This window comes from Triturus cristatus, chromosome 12 (genome assembly GCF_964204655.1).
Source record: "Triturus cristatus chromosome 12, aTriCri1.1, whole genome shotgun sequence".
Classification (NCBI taxonomy): Eukaryota; Metazoa; Chordata; class Amphibia; order Caudata; family Salamandridae; genus Triturus; species Triturus cristatus.
The window spans coordinates 323,525,469-323,549,243 of NC_140595.1; the positions used below are offsets into that span (position 1 = coordinate 323,525,469).

The following is a 23,775-nucleotide window of genomic DNA, read 5'->3' on the forward strand; positions in this document are numbered from 1 at the left end:
GGAGGCGGAGCCAGCTTTCACCTTGCCAGGCAGAGCCCTATTCAAGTGCAGGAGCTACCCCTCCCCTCACACCTAGGCAGGTCGCTCTATTCAACCCAGGTCTGACTCAGCCTGCCCTGTCCCTCCAAAACCAGACAGCCAATACACATAATAGCAGAGCAACTGGAAGGCTTAGGCAAGAAAGTACCTATACTCTAAAAGTGGTAGTTTCAAACACAGAATATAAAAATAACCTTCACTAAAAGATGTATTTTAATATTCTGAGCTCAGGCATACTAGATTCGTTTTTCTACCATGTTCTGTGGGTCAGTTAGGACTATAGGATGTAATAGCCCAGACCTCTCATTCTGGCCTATGGAGAACAGGTAGCCTTACAGTAGTGAAAAACGAAATTGGGTGTAATTCACTACTAGGACATGCTACATACAACAGGGCATGTCCTACCTTACACATACAATGCGCCCTATCATAAGGGGGGCTTACATGATGCCAAGGGAAGGTTTTAGGGGCTGGGAAGCGGGTGCACTTCACAGCCAAGATGGCAGTTCTGGACTGCACGCAGACACTGCAGTGGCAGGTCTGAGACACACTTTACAAGCTGCTTCTGTGGGTGGCACAAACCAGTGCTACAGGCCCACCAGCAGCATTCGGTTTACCAACCCTGGGCACACACCGGCCACGCTACTAGGGACTAACAGGTAGACTGAATAAGCCAATCATGGATGTACCAATTCATATGTCATCTTTACAAAGGGAGCATTCGCGCTGTGGCACTGAATGGCAGCGGCACAGCGCCCAGAGCATCTATAACCAGCAAAAACAGAGGAGACACAGCGAAAAAAGGAAGGGAGACTCACGCCAATGGTGCCTGGTCTAACACGTGTCCCCTCCAGCTGTAATGTGGGGAGAACTACCCATCCCCTTGGAAGTTCTCTTCACTAAGGCGGAAAAATCTGGACAGACCATCAGCATTGGCATGTTCTGTACCAGGGCGATGTTCCACCGTAAAGTCCATACCCTGTAGGGAAATGGACCACCTTAACAACTTGGGATTCTCACCCCTCATCTGCATCAACCATCTGAGGGGCCTGTGGTCTGTCTGAACCCGGAAGTAAGTCCCAAAAAGGTATGGTCTCAGCTTCTTCAGTGCCCAGACCACAGCAAATGCCTCACGCTCAATTGCACTCCACTTCTGTTCCCGTGGAAGTAACCACCTACTGATGAAGGCTACGGGTTGGTCTAGTCCCTCCTCATTCATCTGTGACAGAACAGCCCCCACCCATGCTCTGAAGCGTCTGTCTGGACAATAAATTCCTTAGCAAAGTTGGGCGCCAGGAGCACGGGCGTTGTACACATGGCAGTTTTGAGGGCATCGAAAGCTTTCTGACAGGTGTCAGTCCAGTTCACAATCTTGGGCTGCTTCTTGGAAGTCAGCTCAGTCAAGGGGGCAACGATGCTGCCATACCCCTTGACAAACCTCCTGTAATAACCCGTGAGTCCTAAGAAGGCCCTCACCTGGGTCTGGGTCCTTGGGGGCTCCCACGCCAGGATCGTTTCAATCTTGGGCTGTAGAGGTGCCACCTGGCCACTCCCTACCTGGTGTCCTAAGTACACCACCGAACCCTGCCCAATCTGGCACTTACTGGCCTTGATTGTGAGGCCTGCTCTGCGCAGCGCCATCAACACTTCCCAGAGGTGGTGTAAGTGGTCCTCCCACGAGGAACTGAATACTGCAATGTCATCCAGGTAGGCGGCACTGAAATCCTCCAGCCCAGCCAACAGCTGATTGACCAACCTCTGGAAGGTGGCAGGGGCATTCTTCATTCCAAAGGGCATCACACGGAACTGGTAGTGCCCGTCTGGGGTGGAGAATGCTGACCTCTCCTTTGCCCCATCAGTTAAGGCGATCTGCCAGTACCCAGACGTTAGATCAAACGTGCTGAGGTACCGGGCAGCCCCTAACCGATCTATGAGCTCATCAGCTCTGGGGATGGGGTGCGCGTCGGTCCTCGTGACCGAATTGAGACCTCGATAGTCCACACAGAACCTAAGTTCTGGAGTGTCACCAGGCGCTGCAGCTTTTGGTACCAAGACCACGGGGCTAGACCAGGGGCTGCTAGAGGACTCAATCACCCCTAGAGCAAACATTTTGGAGACCTCCTCCTTGATGTAGGCCCTTACCCGGTCAGTCACTCGGTAAGCCTTGTGCTTGACAGGAGGACTGTCCCCGGTGTCCACCTCATGGACGCACCAGTCAGTGACACCAGGCACCAGGGAAAATAAATCAGGGAATTGCCCCAACAGCTGGCGGCAATCTAACTGTTGCTCAGGGGTCAGTGTGGTGGAGAGGACCACACCCTCCACTGACCCATCCTTTTCTCCTGCACACAGGAGGTCAGGAAGAGGCTCACTTTCCTCCTCCATCCCTGCATCTGTGGCAAGGAGCATGCCCACTTCAGACCTCTCAAAGTGGGGCTTCAGGCGATTCACATGCAGGACCCGCAGGGGGTTCCTGGGAGATTTAAAGTCCACCAAATCGGTAACTTGACTTTTGCGCTCCACCACCTCAAAGGGACCGGTCCACTTATCTTGGAGCGCACAAGGCTCCACTGGGGCCAGTACCCAAACCTTCTGACCAGGTTGAAATTCGACCAGAGTGGCATTCTGGTCGTGCCAACGTTTCATCTCCTCCTGGCTGGCTTCCAGATTTGCCTCAGCAATTTTTCTGAAACGCCGAGTTTGGTTCCTGAAGGCCAGGATGTAGCTAAATACATCCTGGGGAGGTTTCCTGGGAGATTGCTCCCAGCCTTCCTTGACCAAACTCAGAGGTCCTCTTACCGGATGGCCATAGAGCAGTTCAAAGGGACTGAACCCTAAGGACTTCTGTGGCACTTCACGGTATGCAAACAACAGGCATGGCAAGAGGACGTCCCACTTACGCCTCAGGGGCTCTTCTAGGCCCATGATCATGCCCTTCAAGGTCCGGTTGAATCTCTCAACCAGACCGTTACCCTGGGGGTGGTAAGGAGTGGTGAACTTGTAAGTCACCCCACACTCCTTCCACAGGGACTTCATATACTGGGAGATGAAGTTGGTCCCCCTGTCGCTCACCACCTCTCTGGGGAACCCCACACGGGAGAAGATCCCCATCAGTGCACGTCCCACCACGGGGGCCGTCACTGTCCTGAGCGGGATGGCTTCAGGGTACCGGGTGGCATGGTCCACCAAGACCAGGATGTACCTGTTGCCCATGGCTGTCTTGGGGTCCAGAGGCCCCACAATGTCGATGCCCACTCGCTCGAATGGGGTGCTAACAACTGGGAAGGGTTGGAGTGGGGCTTTGATCTTCCCCCCACTCTTCCCACTTGCCTGGCAAGTCTCACAGGTCCTACAATACGTATCTGAACTCTTGCGCATCTGGGGCCAATAAAAGTGGGTGACCAGCCTTTCAAAGGTCTTAGTCTGCCCCAGATGTCCTGCCAATGGGATGTCATGAGCCAACCCCAGTAGGAAGGTTCTGAAGCACTCGGATACCACCAGCACACGGGCTGACCCCGGTTCAGCAACCTTAGGCTCACTATACAGGAGACTGTTCTCCCAATAAATCAGATGTGAACCGGACACATCACCTGCTGCCTGGGCTGCAGCCTGTTGCCGCATACCCTCAAGAGATGGGCAAGTTCTCTGCAGTTCACAAAACTCCTCCCTGGTGGGCCCCCCTTCCTGCTGCCACTGGGTCAGCTCAGGCAGGTCCCCCAGGTCGGTACTCTGCTCCCCGGTAGGCTCCAGGGCATCCCCCTCCGGGTCTGCTCCCTCCTGGGCCGTGGGAACCAAGGGGGCCGGTTTCCCGCGCCCCCTGCCCCCTCCCTCTAAGGCAGGGACCTGGGCCATATTCTCAGGCTCCAGGTCTTTCTCAATACTCTCTTTGGCTGCCATGGACCGAGTGGTAGCACATGCCCACTTAGGCAGTCCCAACATTTGCAAGTGAGCTCTCTTCTCCACCGTAGCCCACGGGGAGTTCTCCAAATCATTACCCAACAGACAGTCCACAGGCATGGCGGGCCTCACAGCCACCTGAAGAGTTCCTGAGACCCCCCCCACTCAAAGGGAACCTGAGCCACCTCACAGTGGCTCTCTGTGTTGTCTGCAGACACTACTGGGTAGAATGCATGGGGTACAACCTGCTCTTTGGACACCAACCGGGAGCTGACAGCAGTTACACTGGCTCCTGTGTCCCTCAGAGCCTCCACTCTATGGCCATTGATGGTTACCCACTGCCTGTATTTTTTAGTGTTATCAGGCAGTGCAGGCTTAGGAACCATTTCAAAGTCTCCTAGTGAGACAAGGGTCAACTCTACGGGGTCCCACCCACGGGGGGCACCCATCTCCTCCTCCCCCAGGGCTACACTAGCAAGCTGGCGGGGCGGTGCACGGGGTGGTGCAGGAGTATCCTTTTGGGGACACTGGGGGTCAAAGTATCTGTGGCCCACCTGGCCACACTTAAAACAAGTAGGGGGCCTCCTTGGAACAGGATTACCTGTTGGAGGCACTGGCTTCTTATCTGGGGGAGGCTGGGATACCACTGCCTGGTTCCCTTGGGAATTATCTTGGGGCCCTCGGTGGAACTCCCTTGGTTTACCCCTGTCCCCCCCACCTCTCTGCTGGGGACCCTGCCCACCTTTGGCGAAGTCTCCCACTGGACCCTTGCGAACCCGGGTGCTCACCCAGCGGTCCGCCTCCTACGCAAGCTTCCTAGGGTTAGTCAGCTTGCAATCTATCAGATGCTGGCGTAGCTCAGGAAAACAGTTACTAGAAAAATGCTCCCAAGCAATCAAGTCATACAGTTGCTCAAAAGTTTCTACTTTGCTGCCTTTTACCCAGCGCTCCATTGCTCTGCCAAAAAAAGACACATATTCTACCCACGTGGTACCCTCTATCTTCTTGCAAGTTCTAAATCTCTGCCTGTACATTTCAGGGGTCAAACCATAGCGGGTAATCAAAGCTTCCTTCATGTGGGCATAAATCATTCTACTTTCTGGGGGTAGGTCCAACAAGGTATCCCTCCCCTCACTCACAAAGCGTCCCCACAACCCCGCTCCCCAATCCTTCTCAGGGACCCGGTGGGACACCATAGCTAATTCATAAGCGGCAAACCATTGCCCAATATCCTCACTTTTATGAAAATCCTTAATAACCTCTTTAGGTATATACACTCTACTCTCATTATGCACTACCGGTATGCTGCCACCAGAGGGGGAGATCTCAATACTCTTGGCCTTAATCTCCAACTCCCTCAAAATTCTCTCATGTTCAAATTTCATCTTCATTATCTCAACTTCCAACTTCTTATTCTCTAGGTCTCTCTGACCATCCAATTTAAGCTTAGCCATCTCCATATTATGCCGCCTATCTCTCTCCCTGTCCTCCATCTCTTCTGGAGTCAGGCCCCTTGAGGACACACTAGTGCCCGGGCTGGAAACTGCTTTATCCCCTACCAAATCTACAATTTCGTCCTGCCGCTCTCCTGCATCCTCTCCTCCCTCCACAGGCTCTTCTACATTCTTTGGGGCATCCCTGGCTTCTAACCAGGCCTTCAGCGCCTTGTAATACTCTTCCCTTTTAGTGAGACCTGTGATAGGGACTGTGAAGCGTTTGCAAAAATATTTGAGCTGCTTGGCATTGTAGGTGTCTAATTTCTCTTCTTCCCAGGAGAGATCCTCAGAGGCATTGGATCTGGGCTTGGCCATTGTAATAATAACTGGCAATATCGATCAAAAATAGAATAAAAAATCTCAAAAACGTACATGGTTGTGTTATGGTCTGCACTCACTAGTAGTGTACACTATAATTACTGTATGCAATCATAAATGCAAGTCCAGATCCTCACCGCTGACCACCAATGTTAGAAATGGGGGTCTCTAGTTGGCAATGGCTGGCCACTGTCCAAGTAGGGACCCTTTTTCCTAAGTCAGAGTAAGCAGCCTACACCCTTTGACAACCCCTGCTCAACCCTGTGGTAACGTAGCACGAGCAGCTAGGCTTATCTCAGAGGCAGTGTGTGAAGCATTTATGACCATACACAGTAATATAATGAGGAACACTACAAATGGACACCACTCAAGTAGTTATGAAAAATAGGTATTTTTATATAGACTTAACCACAAGACCAATAACAGTAAAAATCCACAATACTATAAAAATATAATTACTTTAGAAATGCTGCAAGGAAAAATAGTTCAGGATGCACAAAATGATGTTTAGTTCAAGGCAGGGGTCTCTGCGACCCTTTTACTCACAAAGTATCTGGTTCCTGGACCAAAGCAACAAAAATGTCGCTAAGGAGTTGTAGCGAGAAATTTCCTCACGCTAACCAGCGATGCGTTGAATCCTTACCGCAAGGGAGGATGATGCGCTGGGTTGCGGGCAGGACAAAGCGACAAACTTCTTCACGCTGATCCGGTGATGCGATAAAATCCTTGCCGCAAAGGAAGGATGATGCACCGGGCCTGTTGCGTGTGCAATCTTGCTGCGTTGACAAAGATGGCGCTCCGTGAGGGAGCGACGATCCGGATTCGATGCGGGGAAAATGGCGAACGCTCGGCGTCCGCGCTGCGATGATCCTGTTGCGATGATTTCAGATAGCGGGCGTTTTCAGGCCCGCAGACAGGTGCTGCGACGATCTTCGGATAGCGGGCGTTTTCAGGCCCGCAGACAGGTGCTGCGACGATCTTCGGGGTTAGCGAGCGCTCGGCGACAGCGGAGCGGCGATTTTTCTCACGCTCACCAGCTGCAGCGGCTCGCTAACGGAGGTTAGCGACGATTTTCAGAGCTCTCTTCTCAACAGTAGAAATAGAGGTCCTGGAACACACAGGAGCCTCACCTGCAGATAGTAATCCTCGCTGGGAGGAAACAGGAGGCTGATGGTGGAGTCTGATGTGCCTGAGACTCCAGCAGGGGGCTAGCTCTCTCCTAGCCCTTGGGTAGTTGCTGTAGCAAAAGAAATAAAAGTCCAATCAAAGTTCCTTTCCTCTTCTTGAAGTCCAGTAGTAACAGCTGCAGGCCAGTCCCAGAAACAGCACACAAGGCACAAGGACAGTCCTTCTCTTGCAGATTCCTGTAGCCACACGGACAGAGGTTCTTCTTGTTATCCAGGAGCAATACAAATTGTAGGGGTTTGTGCACAAATATTTATACCCCCAAAGTCTTTGTTCTTAGGGGTCCCGAGCCTCTGAACCCAGCCAGAACCAGTTTTGCCCAGCCCTGAAGCACTTTGTTGATCAGGCTGCATCCTTCCTCTCAGAAAGAGGGGGTCTTCCTCAGACGCACAGTGGGAGGTGGAGCCAGCTTTCACCTTGCCAGGCACAGCCCTATTCAAGTGCAGGAGCTACCCCTCCCCTCACACCTAGGCAGGTCGCTCTATTCAACCCAGGTCTGACTCAGCCTGCCCTGTCCCTCCAAAACCAGACAGCCAATACACATAATAGCAGAGCAACTGGAAGGCTTAGGCAAGAAAGTACCTATACTCTAAAAGTGGTAGTTTCAAACACAGAATATAAAAATAACCTTCACTAAAAGATGTATTTTAATATTCTGAGCTCAGGCATACTAGATTCGTTTTTCTACCATGTTCTGTGGGTCAGTTAGGACTATAGGATGTAATAGCCCAGACCTCCCATTCTGGCCTATGGAGAACAGGTAGCCTTACAGTAGTGAAAAACGAAATTGGGTGTAATTCACTACTAGGACATGCTACATACAACAGGGCATGTCCTACCTTACACATACAATGCGCCCTATCATAAGGGGGGCTTACATGATGCCAAGGGAAGGTTTTAGGGGCTGGGAAGCGGGTGCACTTCACAGCCAAGATGGCAGTTCTGGACTGCACGCAGACACTGCAGTGGCAGGTCTGAGACACACTTTACAAGCTGCTTCTGTGGGTGGCACAAACCAGTGCTGCAGGCCCACCAGCAGCATTCGGTTTACCAGCCCTGGGCACACACCGGCCACGCTACTAGGGACTAACAGTTAAACTGAATAAGCCAATCATGGATGTACCAATTCATATGTCATCTTTACAAAGGGAGCATTCGCGCTGTGGCACTGAATGGCAGCGGCATAGCGCCCAGAGCATCTATAACCAGCAAAAACAGAGGAGACACAGCGAAAAAAGGAAGGGAGACTCACGCCAATAGTGCCAGGTCTAACACCTAGGATATATATAGCAATTCATATATGAATTGATTATAATGTTGTTTGTGTATATTGTTGATAAAATAAACAATTAGCCATGTACCTTTGACTGTATTCAATCACAAATAGTGTTACGGACTAGGTCCCCACAAGGATGGTAGCACGTGTTCAAGTCCCTACAAGGATGGTGCTGTGCGCACGATTAAATAACAATATATTTGCAAATTTGAAGCAGGATCCAGTATCATGAATTTTTTCTTAACATTTTTCTGTTATTAGTGTGTTTTAAAAACATTGGGAAAGGTTAGTCCCCACAATGCAGGTATTCACACATAGTCCCCACAAGGATGGTGTGTGTGTGTGTGTGTGTGTGATGTCTAGCATAGGTTTCCACTGGAGGGGTACCCTTCCAGTACAAAATACTATGCCTAGATAATCACTAAAACTGTTCCCACTTTAGACACTTTGGAAGTGTGCTGTACAGTGTTGCACACAAAGTTGGAAAAGTTTTGAGAAATAAATTCATTTCTCCAACTTAACTCCACTCCGCTCTCAAAAAGGTGTTTTTTTGGTGTGAAATCCTGTCTACTAGTAGTAAAGGCTGTGCGTGGTGGGGGTGGCCATCTGTGTTGGTTGGGTGCAGGACCTGTGCACATGCCAGGCCCTGCGGCCAACTCCATGTGGCCTACAGCCAAGGGCCATGCACAACAGGGGTTGGCTGCGCCCTTGGGGTTGGGGCAAAGGGCTGTATGTGGCACGGGTTGGCATAGTTGTATAGATGTTTAAAAAAACAACTAGAAATTCACTGAAAAAAACACTAAGGCTAAAGAGATGTTATAGTTACGTATGGTGGTAATATCTTACTTTGCATGACAAAACCTCACAAATTCTCTGAAAAAAACAAAGGTTAAAATGACAATGCAGATAGATGAAAATCACAGTTAAAACATAGCATTTGAAATTCTAAAAAGCACTGAAATTTACCAAGTATAATTATTTCAAATAACTATAACTCGTACCCACGCTATGCACTACGTATTACCTCACATATTACATCACTCGTGACATGTTCTATGACATCATTAATAACTTCATTGATTACTGTACTGAAATCTTAAACTCCATGTGCGCGTGTTTTATTTTATGCCCTCGTACTGAGCGAGTTCTCTCAGCACGCATGTCATGTTAATATGTATCGTTGTGTATATTTGACTCTTGCCTACGTTCGTGGAATGAGTATTCTCTCGGTTCCCATTAGAGCAGTTACTCTGCCGGGATCCGAGTGCATAGGACGTGCTGTGTCGTGGGCCATGCATGTTGAAATAAACTCACTCAGAATTAAACCAACCAGTTTGAAGAAGATATATATTTCATTTGACGACTATCTTTCCTGCTCTGGCCCACGGCTGCATAAAGGCATTTTTGGCGAGGGCGCTAGAGGGCGCACGGCAAGATGGTTGTACCGTAGTGCAGCTCCACCGGCAGCCGGCATTATCCTTTACATATCCTGCTCCCTGTAACCCATCCGAGCTGTCCAATGCAAGGCGGCTCCTTTACAACAGCTGCACATCCATACAAGGGGTTTGAGAGACAACATGTATACACAGTAAATTACAAGGTCTATGTTTAGAATTTTTTTTTTTAAATGAGTCCACGTTGCTGTTTTTAGCCTTGGTGTATCTTTATTACAGATATGCTTGGTTTTCATAGATACAACGAACGCGGGAGAACGAGCGAAGCGCCTTGCTACGGAGAATCCCCTATAAGGTCGTTCGCGACGACAACATTTACCGCGCAAATTGAGGTAGTGCATTTAGCCCACTATGCACTATTGAATTTACTTCAACCTCCGAGACCAGGGCTAATCCGGAGAGGCGTTTTGCAGCATTTATACCAAATACGTGAGGAAGTAGGAAGCCCCCTGCTAAAGACACCTATACGGTGGTCTGTGAGTTTACCAGCAACCAAGAACGGGCCATATTTAGGAGAATAACGCATTTCCCATTTTACCGTATCAGCGTGTATAGATAACCTGAGATTATACAGCCAGTTCAACCACATATGCAAGCACAAACTTGACGAAGTGCTTCTTAACTTTATTAGACTACTGTATGTGTAGATAGAGATTTCACCTTTTTAAATAACAAAGATCGATCGATCCTACTACACATGTGGAAACAGGACGTGATGACATAATGACCATGGCAACCAACCAGTGCCTGTAACAAGAGGGACGTTATTATTATTGTCTTAATAAAGATGGATCATAGCTAAAACCATCGAAACGCGTCGACGCTATCAGTTTACACAATCCGTACTAATAGCTTTTCCTTGAGATACATTATGATCTGATTGTTCCAAAGATTTGCTTTTTGAAATTCCAAAAACGGGTGTGTTAGAATAATGACAAAATAAACTGTCTGTTTTTGTCTCTCTGTTCAGTATATTGGATTACAATAGGACCTAGATAAAATCATCTACTGTTGAGATTACTGTATAATCCCACTAGTGGGGGTGGGCATGAAATTTTCCCAAATACATAGGACTGCAATTTGTGGGTTGTAACTGTGAACTTTGATGTGTTTTTGTATACTTTATAACTAAAGTATTTTTATTGTGTTTTTTATAAAAATAAAAACTTTTTTAAATCATTTTAATATGGTTTTGTGCTCAATTTGATTTTGTACATGTTCTAACATATGGGCTGTTATTCATATGCGCCATAATTAGCATAGTGTCTTTTCAAGCTTTTCGCCTGGGAATCCCTCTTTATACTTTCATAGATGCACAGCCAACGCGTTTCGCGCAGACATGGGCTTCTTCAGGGCTGTAATATCATACAATATATACATATTTAAAATCGAAACGTTAACAAAATATTGTGTGCATGTTAAAAGTGACAATTTATCCCAAATGCTTGTGGTAATAAGGCACAGGGTAACGAGAAAGGGGAAGTGTATAATCGAGGGAAGAGAATCCTTTCGATAGTAGGTAGAGAAGCCAAAGCTGTAACTAAAGAACTAAATTTGCGATGTTTCATGTCCTGGATCAAGATTTGCACGCTGCTGTGGTAATGTTAGACGCAGCAAAAGCGTTCGACTCTATAGAGTGGTGTTACATGTTCCAAATTCTGCAACATACGGGGTTTCCCCCAATATTACTTGGCTAGGTGAGACTATTCTATTCAGACCCTTCAGCACGTGTACACGTGGGGGAGCTGAAACCAGAGCCTTTCCCGATCATCAGAGGCACCCTTCGGGGTTGCCCTCTGTCACCTTGCTATTTGCTCTTGTACTCGAGCCTTTGGCTTGTGTGATTCGCCAGCGTCACAGAGCGTCGGCCCTCAATTTTATGCACCGCCCTGTCCGTATATCCCTCTATGCCGACGATATGGTGCTTTTTATTAGAGAGCCACAACATTACCTAGCGCAGGTGCTGAGAGAGTATATCAGATTTGGGTTGTTCTCTGGTCTCACTATCAACTGGAACAAGTCAGTGATTATACCGCTGACTCCCGCAATGACTCCTCCAAGTATGGAGTACCCTTTGGTGTGGACCACGGATCCAGTGAAATACCTGGTTGTATGGGTGCATCGTGACCCCAAGATTGTCATAAAAGAAAACTATGGCAGAGTGTGTACCTCTCTAGAGCAACAAGTTGATAAGTGGATTTCATTGCCGCTATCCCTGGCTGACCACATTGTGGTTATCAACGTGGTCATCTTACCACTTTTTTTGTACTTATTCTGCAATATTCCTATAAAATTGCCACAGGATTTTTTCAGCGTCATGCGGACTTCTTTGCTTCGATTGATTTGGGGAGGCAAGCAGGCTAGGGTAGGCTGGGCGACACTTACGCTCGATTATGCCAAGGGGGGGATTCAGCGCTCCAGACCCGTACATATACTATATCTGTGCCCAAGGGAATATGCAGACTACTGGTTCAATCCCCATGCTTTTACTCCTCACTGTGAGAAGTTGGCCTGGTATATGCTGTCCGCTAGTTAAAGTGGGCACCTTGCACCAGTCCAAACGACCCTTATTGATGATTAGGTTAAAGACAACCTTTATTGAAAGCTATCCTAGTGGTAGCTATGGAGAGCAGCCTTCAGACTAAGTCTCGAAGGAATGTAAAGCAGCTTGGTTCACCAGATTATAACCTCCTGAATGACCAAATGAAAGGAGAACCACACAAGGTAAATATAAGATATATGTATTTATTACTAAACCCTCTCTACTAAGCTCTTTGAGATTTGAGAACAAGATACACAGTATTAAAGCACTATAACGACAGTACATAGCACAATACACAGTGGGCTCCAGGGGGAGACCAAACCATATACTAAGAAAGTGGTATAACAGCCACGACTTGACTAGACACAGTGCCTAGAGCATGTAGAATTGCTGGGACCCCAAGTAACCACACAAAGTAAAGACACAGGGTACCCACGGAGGACGGGTGCAGTGTGAGAACACAGACGCGAGCTCCGTACAACTCTATGGGAAAATCGCTTTTGGAATTTTAAAGATTAAGGATACTTAGGAGAGGACTTCAAGCAAACCCTTTGGAAAATAGAAGGTTCTAAGGCCAGCACCCTTGAGAGTACCAAGGTACCTGTGTTACCTATCCCAAGAGAGCCGGGTGCATAGGGGTCAAGTGGTGTCAGAAACGCTTGTTGATTTCAATGGCGTGATGCGAAGAAGTGCTGCTGCTGGGAGGATGAGAAGTGTCCGGTGTGATGCAATCCTGGATCGGAGCTGAGAAGAACCTGATATCAGAGGGGACAGAGTCGGGGTCACTTCACAGTGACCAGGGGCATGATAGACGAATGGCCAACGATGTCGGGTGTGTCAGGTGAGAAGAGGTGAAGCTTGACTCTGCAGCCATGGGGAGACGTCGACGATTACCAAAGTCTGGAGGTGAGCTGTCCCACGAAGGATGTCAAGGGCTGGGGCGGTCAGTGTCCGGATTTAACACCAACAAGCCTTGGCAACTACAACCCACGCGGTCAGAGGGAAGATGCTTCGGTGAGGACCAGCAAGGTCCTGGGGACTCTCAAAGCTATGGAGGGTCAGGTCATGTCTGGAGCAACCAGAAAAGCCCACTGAAAGTTAAAGTTGCCTTCACAGGGACCCACAGGCCAACGGATCAGGGATCGCGAAGGGACCTCAAGCTGAATCACAAAATAACAGCCCACGGAACACTCGTGGAGTGTAGGCCGGAAATCTTCAGTGGAAATACTTCCGAGGGTCAGGACTACAAGTAGCCCAAAGCACAGCCTCCGGGGTCGTCAAAAAGCATATGCTGCTGCAAATGGACACGGTGCACAGGGGTACGGGTTGCACGGTCCCCACGAGGGCTGCGGGTCTCAGGATTGCTGAGAGCACTAGTCAACCTCTGGGACACTTGGGAACCCACCTCCTGTGTTGCAGAAATCTTTGGAGTCCTCAGGATCTCGGGAGATGCAAACCGGTCGGATGCGTTTAAGGTGCCTGCCTTGCAGGGGAGTAACTCCTTTACTCCAAGGGAGATTCTTCAGTCAACCAGCGTACTGTAGTTAGTCGAAGTACTTGGTTTCTGTAGCAGAGTTTAGTCCAGATAAATCTAATTCCTGTAGTCAGGGGTTCCTACTGTATACCCAAGGAAGGGGTGGGACAAACTCTGGAGACCCACCTAGGGGAGGGTCAGGACAGAGGGGTGGCGACACCCATGTCCTTTGTCCAGTTTCGTATCAGAGCAGGAGCAAATGGCACCTGCAACCGGTATGAGCTGGACTATGCACAGGGTTACCAAATGTGCAGACATCAAAGCATTCTCAGAGTGCTCCCACCCTGCCCCAATACACTAAAGCTTGTCTGGGAGGTGGTCACAATTCCCTGTGACAGGAAACCTATTGTCCAGCCTTCCCCTGCCAGGGTTTTGTCCAGCAGCAGGAGGGCAGACTCGTGGCTGTGGCTGGCAGCATCCATTTTGTGATGCCAGGGTCAAGAAAGCTGGTACCGGGTGTACCAGTGTTGTCATATTTCTCCCTCTATGAGAGTTGAATCATACCTCCCACACAAGTTACTGGTGTGGAGGTATGATTCTAAGGTGTTTGACACCAAACACAACATGTTTCCATGCAGCTGTTTTAAAGTTGGCATTTACCGCAAGGTTATAATGCACTTAAGTATATATGGTTGGCTGCATCACAAACAACCCCAAAATAGAGGTTCCGAAGGCTGCAGAGGGGCTCTGCTCATGCAGGAGCACCCTCTCACATAAAACCCAGCACCCTGCCTTTAGGATTGATAAGCCCTGCCATAGGGGTGGCTGACAGGTTTATATGTGCAGTGATATAGAGTAGAGATAGTGAACCTACATCTAAGTAAGGGGTGCATGCACCACCTTACACAGGCTGCTGTAGCAGACCTGTTGTGTCATTTTGAATGGTCTCCCAGGGGTGACATAATACATGATGCAGCCTGAGAAGCCTCTGGGGTACCCATGCCCTGGGTACATAGTATACCATATACTAGGGACTGATAAGGGTACCGCAGTATCCAAGTTGGAGTATACCTAAAGTACATGAACAACCAATTTAGGGAGAAAGCAGATAGACTGGGGTCCTGATTAGCTGGATTAGCAGTAAGTCGCAAACCAGCAGACCACCAGGAAAAAAAGTGGGGGTAACCATGCAGTCATATTCCACCTTCCTACACTCATGTGGGGGTGGAGGATGGAGATGCGTATCCGACTCCACTACTCGGTATTATCATGCACACATATAGAGGCACGCCAAAACAGGAAATCAATACACTAGACACGACTATTGAGACCTAGCACTCTATAGGCATACTCGCAGCGAAGCTCCCTATCTACGCCCCAGCACTGCCCTTGGCACACCATGCTGCGCTCTCAGTGACACAAGAGGTGGGCCCGCTACAGTCACTGAAGGAGGCGGGTATTGATACCATGCAAGACCTCTATCCTGATGTGAATTTCATTACTCCTGAGGGGCTCCGATATATTACCAACCCTACTCCACTGTTTTACTTTACTATACATAGACTTAAGCAGGCTCTTAGAACACCCTACACTACATATCCAGCCGAACCGCCAGCCTTGCAGTCACTACAACTGCTATTGGTTGCGCCCACACCGCGTAAGCTGGTCACCAAACTATATAGAACTGTGCGAGATGAGAAAGCTGCTGAACCGGACAGAAGCCGTGCCTGCTGGAATGATAGACTGACACCTCCCCTGACGACGTCAGAGTGAGAGCACATATGCAATCTCACTAGCACCCTCGCACCAAATGGCAACCTGCACATTATACATTTTAAGTATATTCACCAGGTGTATCACACGCCTTTTAAATTGCACAAATGCGATCTACGCGATTCTAGCAAATGCAAGCACTGTGGCCAACTAGACGCTGACTTCTGGCACCTAGCGTGGGATTGTAGGCTTGTGCTCCTCTTCTGGGAAGAGGTGGTGAAACATATACTAGACATGTCCGGGGTGCTAATGCAATGTATACCATTAATTTGTCTACTATGCTATGTACCTAAACTGAAGGGGAAAGGGGACTCTGGGCAAATTTGTGCGGATTGTATTACTGATGGCCAAGCGCAGGGTGGCTCTAACATGGGAGAGCACCCCTGCCCCGAAAATCGAGCACTGGTTTAAAGATATGGTGTACTGTAAGGAGAACCTCAAACTATATGCAGAAAAACTTCCAACATCATCCAAACCCAAGGACGTCTGGGAACCTCTACGTCAATATCTCCAACAGCAAGCCCACACCAGTTCACAATCCACAGCAGACTAATGGAAATGTATGTACACAACCTTTACATTGCGGACTTAATGCAAGTCTATGATCAGACACCTAGCAGTAGTTATATACTGAAAACGAGCAATCTCATGTTATTTGTTGGTTTGTTCACTGTTTGAGCTGCCTTGCACAGCAGTGTTGCTATGGATATCATTTTGAACCGCAATAAAAAGATTTTTTTATTAAATGGCATTTTTCGCATGGATCTTCAACCAGGTTTCGCTTCCATCCATGTCGTTTCTGCCCGCTCCTGGGAACACCTTTGACGAAGGGCCCTATTGCTGCACTCCACGCTGCCAGTGCCCTCTAGGACACGACTTTGGCACCGCGTTGACGCTTGGTGGCCATCTTGCTACCATTATTGAAGTTTAGGTCAGGCACGCCTGATCTCATCACCACGTCACACGTTGATGCTCCTGGCAGCCATCTTAAGTGGAGGAAAAATTCAGTTCCTGACTTCAGCCACACGTCATACGTTGACGCTCTCGGCAGCCATCTTAAGTGAAGGATAAAGTCCATTTCAACGCAGTTCGCCTGCACTTCCGTTGACAGGCACACCTATGGCTATATTTCCTCAGCAAAGGGGCGCTTTGCCTGCACAGTCGGTGACAGGCACACCTCATCTATTGGCCAACTTTACGGCAGCATTTTGCCTGAAGGATTCAGTGACAGGCACACCTTTAAGTACATTTGGTATTCAACATTGTTTCCTGAGCTTCACATTTTGAGTTGGACATAGCACATACAGGTATTATTGTAGGCTGCCTACACAATCTGTAATTTTCATGGCAATGTAGATTTCTTGCTTACTCATTTATATTGTTATTCAGTATTTATGCTTTAACTTCATTTCCTGCTTTTCATGTATTTATTCACTATTTGTGATTAGGTCCACTTCAAATTCAGGGGTGAGTGCAGGTAGTAATTCTTCTATTACAGGTTCGCAGCAATCTATGACTCAACCTTCACCCTTTCTAACTCATCCACGCAAACCTGTAATTAAATGGAAATATTGGTTCAGGTTATTTGAGAACCATTTGGTTGCTATAGATGCTACAGGCTACATTTATTCACATAAATTTGCCTTATTATCTGCAAGTCTTGGTCACGCAGCACAGCGTATTTTTGAAAGTTTGCCAAATATACCAGCACATTCAGGTGATGGCCAATGGAACATTTACCTTGAGGTGGTTTTTAGATTACGGAAGCATTTTGCTGATGAACCTAACATTATGCTTGAACGACATGCCTTTTTCAAACTAAAGCAATTTCCAGAGGAAAATGTGGAAGAATATATATCAGCCCTAAGAAAGAGTTCTGACGTTCACTTGTGAGTTTGGTCCCAATTTAGACACCTACATTCGTGACTAATTTGTTTTTTTAATTGTTCCTCTACGAAAACACTTATGGAGGTGCTGGATCTAGCGTTGAGCATTTAAAAGTCTCCAATTTCTTCAAAATATTACAGCCAGACTCTGCTATGGGTATTTTTGTTGTGTCCACAGAAGAGTGTACTGAGTTAGTAGGTGCTATTAGTTCTAAAGGGAAACAATTTAAAACCTTTACCAAAAGGTCTTTGGCTCTTGTTACAGGTGTGGTTCTAAAACCCATCTTAGTAACTTGCCTAGTTGTCCAGCTATTGGAAAAAAATGTGCACTCAGTAAAAAATGTGGTTATTTTCATAGTGTGTGCAGGTGTTTCGAAACATACTGCAAAAGTGGGGAATGTTGACGTAGATGTGGTGGGCTGTGTTGATTTACTTAACAATGTTGTGTTAACATTGGAATGTAACACTCTAGAGTTACCTGTTAAAGGCCCTTTGTGTAAAGTCCTTGTTGATCATATTAAGTTAATGGTCATGGCTGATTTAGGGTCGCCCATAACTATTTTACAAGACTCTACTTTTTATGAGCAGTCGGGTGTTGATAATTCAATTTCTGTCAACCAAAGGCTTTTGGGGAACAAGATATTGATATGCTTGGCTATTTCAAAGCAAAGGTGTTGTCTCTTGGCAGGGAGACCTTTACCAAGGTGTATGTTACTGTTAAGGGGAGAAACATTGTGGGTTGGCAGGATTTGGCCAGGATGGGCATACTGTTGGTTCCTGGTTCTGACAATCCAGTGGACCTGGGGGAGATGCCCAAAGTACCCATTTCATGTGTTAATGATGATCCTCAGGAATCGGTTAATGCCATTTTAGCAGATTTTAAAGCCTTATTTGCTAAGCACGTTGGGAAGGTTTCAAGTTTTGAGCACAAAATTAGGCTGATTCCTAATGGCCAACCCATTGCCCAGAACGTTTTCCCTGTTCCTTTGAGCGCTAGGGAGGAACTGAAGAGCACTTTCCATGATTTACTGTCTCAAGGAGTTATACAAGCCACTGATTCTTCCCCCAGTGGCTGGCCCCCATTGTTGTTGTGCGCAAGAGGACTGGTGACATTATTTGTGTACCGACTTGCGTTCTCTTAACAAAAAATTCATAGTGGATTGCCACCCACTGCCTAAAATACAAGATTTACTGGCTAGTATAGAAGGACACTCTGGTTTTCTACTAATGACCTAAGGTCTGCATATCACCAGGTTGCTTTATCCTCTGAATCTCAAGACTGTCACTTGGCCATTTAGGACATTGTCGACATCACTAAGTTACCATGAACCTTGCAGCCAGTATGCAGCTTTGTGCACGTTACTACATGGCTTTATTTTTGCAAATTACTTTGTGCTTTTCACATGAGAACTGTCTGCTGTGTCCATTCTCTGCCTGTTCCTGGAGTTTAGTCTGAACATTGTGTGCAAGGTCGATAAACAATGTCCCCTGTTATTCAGTTCTGGTCAGGTCCTAGCACCTAGACAAAACATACCAATGCAGCTGTTGTTGGAAACTCGTACTTTGATATTATGGGGATATATGCATAGGGGGCACACACTTGGAGAGCGACCTTTCCAGGGAGAAGAGCGAGAGAGCACCCATGATGTAGAACTATCATCTATAGTCTAAGGTATGGGGTCTTCAGGCAAAGCCCAGCGATCTTCTAATATATAATAATATTTATTTTTAGCAAGGGGAGGGAGGTTAGGCTCTGTAGCCTTTCTCTATTGTATTTTCATTATTATATCTCCCTTCATGATATATGGACTAACTGCTATGCTGACTGTATTTGTATTTTATGCATTTTCCTGCTTGTTGTGGCACGTATACTGCATGTTAGGGCACGTTAGTTAAAATAAATATGTTTAACTGTTTTGTGTCTCTGTCAGATCTTATTGTGGACAAGTACAAGAGTGAGAGCGAAAGGGTGTGTCTTGTTACCGCGATTCCTGGGAGATGTGGGAGTGTTGTGTTCTGGGGTGTCTAATCACTTGTTTCTCTGTGAGTGAGTAGAAGAGCAAGTGAGACACTATAGCTAGGCTGTCCTGGGCTCATGGGTACTCAGGTGGTAGGATGACTAGTCCCTACTTACCAAGGTCCCAGAATCCTATGCACAGTTCTGTTCTTGGGCAGAATCCCTGCAACAATTTTCCACATTCATTACTCCTTATGAGTTGTACAAATATCTTAGGCTCCCATTTGGCTTGGCTTATGCCGCCAGCGTGTTCCAAAAGCTCCTGGACAATTTGTTTGGGAACATAGCTAGTGTGCAAGCGTATCAGGACAATATATTGATTTATGCCACGGATCTTGAGGAACTTTACAAAGCTCTTAGGAAAGTGTTGTCCCTTCTGTTTAATAAGGGTATGACTGTGAAGTTGGAAAAATAATATCTGGGACATACCATTTCTTGTGATGGTATGAAGACCAAAGAGTCATTGACTAGAGTCATCAGTGATGCCAAAGCCCCTGAGAACAGAGATGCCCTTCGCTCATTTCTTGGGTTGGCAGAATACTATGCACACTTTGTCCCCGTTATGCTCAGTCTGTTGAGCCACACGGAATGTTGTTAAGGGAAAGGGCAAAAATGTGTGTGGTCTGAAGTGCAAAATACAGCGATTGAGAAGGTCAAAAAGCTCATAACCACTCCAGCACTGAGTGCGTTTTGTGAAAATCAGGCATCTATCATTACAGTGGAAGGCAGTGCTCATGGTTTGAGCGCTGTACTCAGTCAAAGGGTTAGTGGTATTGAGAAAACTGTGGCTTTTGCGTCCAGGCCACTCAAGGTATATGAAAAGCAGTACAGTACTATCGGAAGGGAAGCCCTGGCCTGTGATTGCGCAGTCCATAAGTTTAGAACATACATTTGGGGCACTAGGTTTGAATTGTTGACTGTCCACAAAATTTTGATGCACATTTTTACGAGGTGTGGCAATAGAAACATGCCATCTAGGCTTACCAGGTTGGTTTCAAAATTGCAGAAATACAACTTCACCATTTGTCACATTCCGCGGGGAAAGAATTTTCCCGCAGATTGTTTGTCACGCTTGGCACTTGAGTTGGAGGGGGAGGACACTTCTGTGTAGGATGATGTGGAATGTGTTGCAGTGGTTTACGCTAAATCTGAGTACAAATCGGTTGTAAGTGAGCAAGACTGGATCAATGCTTCATGGGAGGATTCCGTGTTAGATAAAGTCATTGAGTACATGGTTAAAGGATGGCCTGAATTGAGGAATTTACTACGGATTTGAAGATATTTGCTCAGGTTTCTGATGAGCTTTTGGTGGAAAAAAATTTGGGCTCAGGGGAGGTCTTTTTGTCCCTCCTGACAAGCTACGTGTTACCATTATATTGCAGGCTCATGAGGGGCATTTGGGGTGTACCAAAACGAGTATCAAGATAAAACAACATTATTGGTGGCCTTCTGTGGATGCTCAGGTTAAATCTATGATTGATCAGTGTCCTGAGTGTTTATTATCTGACAAGCAATGGAGAGGTATTCATGTTCCCTTGTGTCCCACCCTGTTTCGGGATCAAGCGTGGGAAAAATGTGGGTTCCATTTTTCTGGTCCATTTTCCACCTTACCGGAATATGAGGTTGTAATGAGCAGCAAACAATCACGGTAAGCTTAAGTAGATTTATTAAATTCATAGGCATTTTATTGGCAGTGGATTATTTTTCAAAATGGATGTATTATAGTTTCATTGAATCTCCAGATAAGGAGTCAACTTTCACGTTTTTAAGGAACATTTTTTCGATCGAGGGTGCTCCAAAAGTTATTGTCACCGACAATGGCACACATTTTGTGTCGGAAAAGATGTGTAAATTTTTGAGACAGCTTGATGTAAAACATCTTAGGGTGGCACTGTATTCCCCAACTTCCAACGGATTGGTTGAAAGGGGGAATAAAATTGTAAAAGAAGGCATTCAGACTGCCCTGGCGGCAGGTTTGGATGTGAATACATTTCTAGTGGAAAAATTGTGGAGCTATAATACCTCCCCTCACTGTACAACCGGAGTATCACCTTTTTCGTTGTTAAGAGGTAGAGAAGCTCACACATCTCTATTCCCGTCTTGGTTAAAAGAGAGGTCTGTTGAAAAAAGGATAGATATTAAGGATGTTGCCAAGAGGGTTTACTCTAAGCAGTTACTAATGAAGGAAAATTTTGAAAAGAGGGGACACCCAACAATAGAAGATGTGGTTGTGGGGGATTGGGTCCAAATCAGGAAACCAACTAGAGTGAAAAAAGGGGAATCAAGATTTTTAAGACCAGAAAGAGTGTGCAATGTAAGTAAGGGGGCCGCTTTTGTTGGAAATAAAGGGTGGTGGAACAAAAGACAGCTCGTTAAGATTTCTGACATACAAGCCAATATCTTGTTGGAAAGACAGGATAATGTGGGTGATGAACTTCACTGGGGGCATTGGTTAAAGCTGAATGAGCCCCAGTCTGGTACACGCGCTCTGTCTGATGAAGTTCCAAGTTCTCATGACATGGGTACGGGATCCGTTGGGCAGGATTTGCGCTCATCTGCGTGGTTCGGCGGGTGGAGCAAATCCCGATCGTCGCCAGATGTAATGAGCAGCAAACAATCACGGTAAGCTTAAGTAGATTTATTAAGTTCATAGGAACACTCCACCCGTAGCATGAGCGCCCACTCACTTAGACGTCCAGACGGCAACTGACTTAATACCATCGGAACGCCCGTGAGTCGAACGCCATGCCCCGAGCTATATTCAAAAGAACACCAACACTTTACAATCATTACGTAGTGGCATCGTGCGCCTAACACTCTACCCGGCGCGCGATACCGAATACCCCATACTACAGAGGTACACTATATTACTTCTAGATTATCACTCCAAGTGGATGTACCATGCATTTGTTGCATCGCCTGATACTCAGACAGTTTTTAATTTTTTGGAACACATTTTTGTATGGGAGGGGGTTCCAAACTTTTTGGTCACAGACAGTGGCACTCATTTCGTTTCTGAATGCACGAGGAATTTTTTACACAGCATGGATGTCCAGCATCTCAAGGTTGCATTGTATGCACGATCTTCTAATGGTTTCGTTGAGCGTCTGAGGAGGATAATTAAAGAAGGGGTACAAACAGCTTTAGCTTCAGGACTGGATGTTGCAAAGTTTATTGAGCGCAAAGTCTGGGCTTATAATACTTGTCCTCATTGCACTACTGGGGTGACTCCTTTTCCATTATTGAGGGGTTGGAATGTTCATACTACTTTGTATCCTAGGTGGTTGAGTGAAAAATCACAGGGAAATTCTGAAATGATGCCATCTAAGGGGATAGTAGCTGCTAAAGTTAGTGCTCAGCAGACTCACATGAAAACTAGGTTTGATGGTGAACATGGTAATTCAGTTGTTGATTTACGCACAGGTGATTGGGTTATGATTAGAAATCCCATAAGAACCAAGAAAGGGGATTCCAAGTTTTCTGCTTCTGTGCAGGTGGATAGGGTAAGCAAAGGTTCTGCACTTATTTGGGGAAAAGGGTGGTGGAATACGAGACAGCTTGTCAGACTGACTTCTGATCAAGTGACTTTTATGAACAAAAAGAGAGATATAGCACTAGATGGAGATACTGATTGGGCACACGGGCTCAATCATAATCCTTAATCTTACGGGGATACACATCTTCAGGCAGCCACAGGTGCTACAGGTAACATGTCATCTGGGATCCCGGGTACAGCTTCTGGTAGTACTCGCATTAATTTGTTGGGTTCTCGAATCAGGAGAATTCCCCCAAAATATGATGTTTATGTAAGTGAATAAAGTCAATGTGTATTATGATATTTTGTTGTTCAGATAAAAAGGTGGGTTGAAGTTGTAATGAAATCTTAAGTGCCGTGCGCGTATGTTTAGTTAATGCCCTAGTGCTAAGCAGGCTCGTTCAGCACGCATTTCATATTGATATGTCTTGTTGTGTATATTTGATCCTTGCCTACGTTCGTGGCATGGGTGTTCTCTCTCTTCCCGTTGGAGCAGTTACTCTGCCGGGATCCGAGTGGACAGGACATGCTTTGTCGTGGGCCATCCATGCTGAAATAAACTCACCTTGAATTAAACCAACCAGTTTGAAGAAGATATTTGTTTCAATGATAAGTTCTATGACATCACTGATGATGACAATGTGCATGTTTGGGGGCGCAAATTATAGTTACTCAGAATAACTATAACTGGCGAATTCCATGTTTTTTGGGTTTAAAATGTAATGTTTTAACTGATGTTTTCACTGAACTGTAACGACACTTAAAACTTTGTTATTTTCAGGGACCTACCTATACTTACCATGAGTGGTAAAGGCATCTGTGTGGTAAAGGCATGCATGGAAAAAACTGGGTGTAAAAGGATTTTCCCCCCTCCAGTGACAGG

At 46.6% G+C, this 23,775-nt stretch overlaps 1 long non-coding RNA gene across 1 annotated transcript in view; it reads left to right on the forward strand.

The window, feature by feature from the left end:
* The window catches only part of LOC146775969 (uncharacterized), a 339,794-nt gene extending 316,019 nt beyond the window's left edge, over positions 1–23,775 (forward strand). Inside the window, exon 3 of the long non-coding RNA XR_014972004.1 lies at positions 23,674–23,775. This is a non-coding gene — a long non-coding RNA (uncharacterized LOC146775969). The remainder of the gene's footprint in view (positions 1–23,673) is intronic.